This window comes from Ceratosolen solmsi, unplaced genomic scaffold (assembly GCF_000503995.2).
Source record: "Ceratosolen solmsi marchali unplaced genomic scaffold, CerSol_1.0 scaffold10, whole genome shotgun sequence".
Lineage (NCBI taxonomy): Eukaryota > Metazoa > Arthropoda > Insecta > Hymenoptera > Agaonidae > Ceratosolen > Ceratosolen solmsi.
The window spans coordinates 22,931,038-22,937,850 of NW_011948412.1; the positions used below are offsets into that span (position 1 = coordinate 22,931,038).

General features: G+C 20.5%; 4 non-coding genes across 4 annotated transcripts; all 4 read left to right on the forward strand.

Annotated features, from left to right (window-relative positions):
- The first annotated feature begins 232 nt into the window (after nucleotides 1-232).
- TRNAP-AGG (transfer RNA proline (anticodon AGG)) lies at nucleotides 233-304 on the forward strand. The gene has a single exon. It is a non-coding gene; the product is annotated as a tRNA-Pro (tRNA).
- Nucleotides 305-2,053: 1,749 nt separating this feature from the next.
- Nucleotides 2,054-2,125, forward strand: TRNAP-UGG (transfer RNA proline (anticodon UGG)). Its single transcript has one exon. It is a non-coding gene; the product is annotated as a tRNA-Pro (tRNA).
- A 1,612-nt stretch (nucleotides 2,126-3,737) lies between these two features.
- On the forward strand, nucleotides 3,738-3,809 carry TRNAP-CGG (transfer RNA proline (anticodon CGG)). Its single transcript has one exon. It is a non-coding gene; the product is annotated as a tRNA-Pro (tRNA).
- Nucleotides 3,810-5,363: 1,554 nt separating this feature from the next.
- TRNAP-UGG (transfer RNA proline (anticodon UGG)) lies at nucleotides 5,364-5,435 on the forward strand. Its single transcript has one exon. It is a non-coding gene; the product is annotated as a tRNA-Pro (tRNA).
- The last annotated feature ends 1,378 nt before the right edge of the window (nucleotides 5,436-6,813 follow it).

Sequence of the window (6,813 nt, forward strand, 5' to 3'; positions counted from 1 at the left end):
AAATATTTTGAGTAATTTTAATATTAAAAATGTAAAATATATTTTGCATATTAGTAAATATAAATTTATTGAATGATGAAATGAAATGGAGTATATATCGTTTTGCGTCTTAAACAGATTTAATATGTGCATATCAATGGAATTTTTAGAAGTGAAAGGTGTTTGAATTCTATTTCTTCAAAAGAAATATGTTAGTAGATTATAATTCATAACGAAATATATATATGTAAATGGTTCAGTGGTCTAGGGGTATGATTCTCGCTTAGGGTGCGAGAGGTCCCGGGTTCAAATCCCGGCTGAACCCAATTTTTTTTTTCTTATGAAAATATTGACATTGGAAGATGAAAATAAAATTTAAATTATAGTTCGGCAATTTTCAAATTTTCATTCATAATTAATTAATATAATTTCAACTTATATAAAATATCTAGAAATAAATAAAGAAATTTAAATTTAAATTTAAATATATTAAAAAACTGAATGTAAATATATGTACGCCAAATGGATATTGACTTCGTTCTAGTATGTAGTAAATTTATGTATTGTTTACATTTCAACTAAAAAATTATATTGCAAACGAATTGATATCCTGATATATTTCACGCTATAAATAAATGATAATTGAAAATAATAATTGGTAATTATAAAAATAAGGTATAAATAAGATAAAAATAACGTATTAAATAATACGTATTTAAATTAAAGGATATTTTATTACAAATGCATAACTAATTAAAAAACTAATAAAATTATTATTTTCAATTTATTTCATAAGTCTATTTTCATTTTAATTGAAGCAAAACTAATTACAATTGTTTTATAATTCATTTTTACAATCTCTTTTTGTAGAGTTAAAAATAATTTACAAACTTGACAGTATGTTTAATATTATATTTCCAAATCATTACACAATTTTAGGATAAAGTAGATGAATGACAAATTATTCATTTTTTCACTATTTATAGTACTAAGAACGACGACTATTTAATGATTTAATATTCGATTTAATTTCTATTTGTTATCTAAAATTATTTCCATTTCGATACATTTTTTAGTATATTTTTAATGTCATTATAACATCTTTATAATTAAAGATTATTGTTAAAATGAACCATGCTTGATTAATAGTATAAATAACAATATATATAATTATTTTAATAATTATTGGAATTTAGCGAATAAAAAATTTTGTCAAAAAAAATTGTTTGCATATATATATGTTATTTAAATAAAAAATAAAAGGATTATTTATAATGAAAATTTTTTTTATATCATAAAATATAGAATAAATATAAAATAATATTTCATATTTTGAAATATATGATTATAAGAATCTTCATCTTACAAGAAAATAATTTGTAATTTTTAATTTATCTTTAATACAATCATAAGAAGAGATATTTGTGATACTGGTAGAAGTAACGCGTATGGTATAGAAAATAGTCCATAAAGATTTTTTAAAAAGAAATAAAATTTTAAATTACTAGATAAATACTAAATAAACTGTCTTTGACTGGAATTTTTACTAGACAAAATTAGAAAATCGACTGTAAAAATAAAATTGAGTAATGTTCTTTCAGTAATTTTTATTGAGTTCAATAGATGTATTATTCCTAATTTAAATTTAAATGTATTTTAAACATCTACATAAATAAGGAAGCATACAATTATTATTCTCTATTATTATATTTTTTTTTTTTTTTTGATATTATAAAGTCATAATTTTTATTAGATACAATTTTAATTTTCAATTACTGTTCAATAATCCTCATAATTATAATTACATTTTCTTTGATCAAGGAATAAGTACTTGCTATATTATAAAATCTGCTTCGCGTACTATAATCATCGCATAGTAGAATAATTTAAAAAGAATTTATATTCATGATTTTTATTTTGTTTTAAGTGTTTTAGATGTTTGTATTATTATCTTTTATTTTATTATTATCTTTTATTTATTATATATATTATCTTATTTATATATTATCTTTTATTTTATTGTTTAGTTATTTAAGTAAAAGTATATTAATTAATTATTTATAAAAAAACAAGAGGCCCAGTGGTCTAGGGGTATGATTCTCGCTTTGGGTGCGAGAGGTCCCGGGTTCAAATCCCGGCTGAGCCCATTTTTTATTAAACCCCTTTATAGAAGTTTATATTATTTTATAAATAATATAGATAGATACCATTGCATTAATTTACTAATCAACCATATAACTATATAATACATAATAAAAGCATATATTATTTATGTGTATTATCATTTTGATCTACTAGTTTATTTATTTAATTTTATGTATTTAAAACCCAATTTATTTTATAATAATATACTGTACTTGTGTCTTATCACTATAATTTTTTTAATTTAATTAAAATGAATTAATAAAAATGAATTAATATAAATATCAGATTAATTTATTGGTAGGTATTTAATCAGTAGCTGAAAATTAAAAAAAATAAATTATGAAAATGAATTCCCATTTGTTATATTAATTAATTTTTGTTGGTAAACAAGGTATAGTAATGTTATAAAAATGTTCGTATTTGGATGATTATCAAATATAAATCACTATACAAGTTTATAAATAGCTTTCAAATGTGAAAATATATAATTAAAGAAATAAAATATATGTCTTATGGTAAACAAACATAATTAAAATGAAAACATAACTAAAATGATCGAATAAATAATATAGTGTATATTTTTTAACATATGTAGATCTTATGGTAAAAATGATTTGGTGGAAATTATATTTCTCATTATTATAATTGAAAATAGAAGGAGTATTGAATATAAGAATTAGATTGTCATTTGCTTATTTTTATACTAATTAACTGATTTTATGGAATTAACATTGTTAGAATACTATATTTGAATTATGATTATTTTCTTTAAATTTTTTTTATTGTATTAATGAAATTTATTTTAAAAAATAAATAGAAATTGTTTTTATAAATATTGAATGCTAGTTTATGACTAAAAATATATAAAAGTAAAAAAAATTCATATAAACTGAAGAACTAATCTGTATTTTATTGAAATTAATTTGATATAAAATCTAGTATTTTTACTTAAATTAACATATAATAAATAGAATTTTTTAAATAACGTCAGATATTATTTGTTATTGGTTCAAAGTCAAATAATTTACTTGTTAAGAATATTAATATTTCTTATTCTATAAATATTAAAAATAGTTATAAATGAATAATCATGTAAAAATTTTATGAAAAGTACTTATAATATAAATAATAAATTATACACACACACACATACACACACACACATGTATATATGTATATTACTGTAATTTAAATAATGGTAAATTAGTATTGCATTTCTTCGGATTATAAAAAAGACAATTGTTTCTCTTTTTGATTTGCGGGCATTTTAAAGTATTTGTATCTATTGCTACAGCGCTTTTGAATTTGGATGCAAAGCCCTTTTGCCTTATTCAATTTATTATTTAATTATCCCAGCTTAAATCTTTTAATTTACAAATATACAATTAAGTATTAAAAGTCATACTTATACATCTCCTGGACAATCATTTTTATAATCTTTAATTTATTTGAGAGTTATTCAAACTCAACATGTTAAAAAATGCATGGTATATAATTCAATGTTCGTTCTTTTCTTTTAATTAGGAGATTTAATAGAATATTAAATATTGAGGCAAAGTTTATATTAATCAATTAAATTATATTTATTCAACTTAAAATTTATATTAAAAATCGGCTCAGTGGTCTAGGGGTATGATTCTCGCTTCGGGTGCGAGAGGTCCCGGGTTCAAATCCCGGCTGAGCCCTCACCTAATTTTTGTCCTGATCAAACTATTGTTCATATAGAAGTACCTACAAAAATACTAAAGTTATAATCTCTTCTAACATGTATTTGAAAAATTATGTTTATTATCATAATACGAAGTATGAATAAATTTAATCATAAATCATAAAAAGTGGCATGCGCGCACGCACCTATTTTAGAGTACCTATTTGAAGTTAAAATTTCAGACATAAACATAGAAAATCTTTTTCAGATCCTTTATAAAATTTAAAAAAACCTTTATAATAGTGAGTTATATTTACTTGTTTTTTAAGTAAAATCTACAAATAAGTATACAAATCTTAAATAATATGCATTAAAAATATTTAATATATATATATATATATATATAGATTTAAAATTTATAAAACTAATAACTAATAATTCACTTTATAGTGCAGACATTTAAATATTGAATGAAAAATAATATTTGCTATTGTCAAAAGTTTTAAATTGAAACTAATATAAACAATTGTAGGCTTTACTGCTTAAATATATGTGGAAAATTTAAGAAAAAACATTATAATACAACTTGAAATATAGTGGTAATTTTTAATCTATAACTTATAAACTTAATTTAATATATTATTACTTATTAATGGATAAAGTATATAATATATGTAAATGAATCAATGAAATAGTAATGAAGTTATTAAACTCAAAACACTCGTATATGAAATAATTTTAATTATAAAGCTATTTCATATTTATAATATAACATTTAAATACTTGTTCAAAGATAAAATAATGGTATGTATGACAAATTGAAATTGAGTAAACCGAATTTCAAAATACTAATGAAACAGTAGATTAAATTTATAAAGTTATACCGGAAAATAAAAATAAAATTTTTTTTAGAAAATATAAAAAATGTGATTGTATAAAAACTTTGCTTATTAAAGCTCATAAATGCAACTAATATGATGAATCCTATTAAAATTAGTATTTTAACCTATATAATTTAATTAAAAGATATAGTCAGATTTCATTTATATAAACGCTAATGATTCGTATCAATTTATTTAAACATTAAGACGATGATTTAAAAATATTGAGTATATGTTGGATAATGTAAATTGTGAAAAAAGACTAAACTCTTTCTATATGATTTTATTTTTTATCTATTCAAACTTTAATTATATTGTAATGAATTTTTCGTATCCTTATTTCTCTTACAGTAACTATAATAATAAACAAACTAATAAACAATTTTTGTATTAAATATTTGTTTTTACTTCAAAAAGAGTGTACCATATTTTCTTTTAAATTTTATTTACATGTTAAATTAAACTCAAAATTCTATATTATATAAATATAATAGAAAATATATATTGATAATTCGTATTATATTAATTTATTTTACAAAATGAAATAATAGTGATATTTCATTTATTTCTGGTAGAAAAATACGTATTCGGGGATTTTAAATTTCTTATATTATGCAAAATAAAATTATTCAAGTATAATTCTAAATTAATATTAAAAATATTTAACAGTTAAAAAAAGTTAATTAACAGATAAACATTAAAAAATACTTGGCTCAGTGGTCTAGGGGTATGATTCTCGCTTTGGGTGCGAGAGGTCCCGGGTTCAAATCCCGGCTGAGCCCAGTTTTTATCTTTTTAAAATAATGCTTTTCACTTTTTCGAACCTATTTGCACATTATATAATATTAACACATTTATTTCAGAATCGAAAAGGTTTTTAATTAATCCCATTATGTTAAATAATAATTGAAATTATATCAAATTTACTATTGTTGGCTACTATTATCACAAAGGATAAAAGTAAAATTTACTTGATGTTTTTAGTTAAGATTATATTTATTTTAATTCAACGATCTATATTTTAATATATATATTTTATTACATTTTATATGTTTTATTATATATCATTTTATTTAATAAATATTTAATAATATCTAATAAAAAAATAATGAAATTTTGTACAGTCAATGTTTATACTTACATAATTGAAGGTTTTTAATCCTTGAATTTACTTGTAATAATAAATAATACAACGAAATATTTTTAAATAGTCTTGTAATTTTAATGAAAATATGAATTTTTTATTTTCATTACTTTTGAAAGCTGAAAATATAGTTATCTTACGATTATTAAATTGAACTATCATATAATTAAATTTAAAGGGCAAGGAACGAATGTTCATTTATTATATAAATATTTATGTGTATACAAAATCTTATGAAAATTTGGGCTTGAATAACAGAACCACGTCCATTCATGCTTAAACAGTTAAGCTTCTCGCAAATACGCATTCAGTAGCTAGCCAAAATTACATGAATATCATTTCAAGATTTAAAAATAAAATACTTGGACATAAAAAATCTCATGCCAGAATAAAATGGAATTGAGGAATTAAAGAAATTTCATTTCGAAAAGAAAAAGCTAAAAAACTGCCAGCATCATGCAATCACGATTGTATTCGAAGCCAATAATGATGTATAGAGTTCCGTATGTATAATGGATCATGTACTACTTGTTGTCGGGTTATTTTTTTACATAGAGAGTAATTATCTATTTGTGGTGCGTAATCATGTAAAATATGGAAATTATAACTCGCTTGTACGTCGTCATACGTTTTGTAACTGAAATTTATTTATAAAGTAGAGTTATGCATTTCTTTTCCATTCTATTTGTGTTTCAATTGAAATACATATATACATTTCAATTCGTCATTTAGTACTGTATTATCATTTTATGTTTTAGTAATACTATACAAGTTATAAATACTATACAATACAAGTTTAAATTTAAGACTTTATTATGTAGAAAGAATTATATAGAACTTGAGTTTGATGATTGTTTTAGATTAAATTATGTTACTTTCAAGTCATATCAGAAATCAAGTCCATATAAGAAATATGAGTAAATATGAGATTATCCCAATAAATGTATTTTATTTCTTTAAAAGGTAATGATAATTTAAATAAATTACTGTATTAAAATAACGTAATTTAAATAATC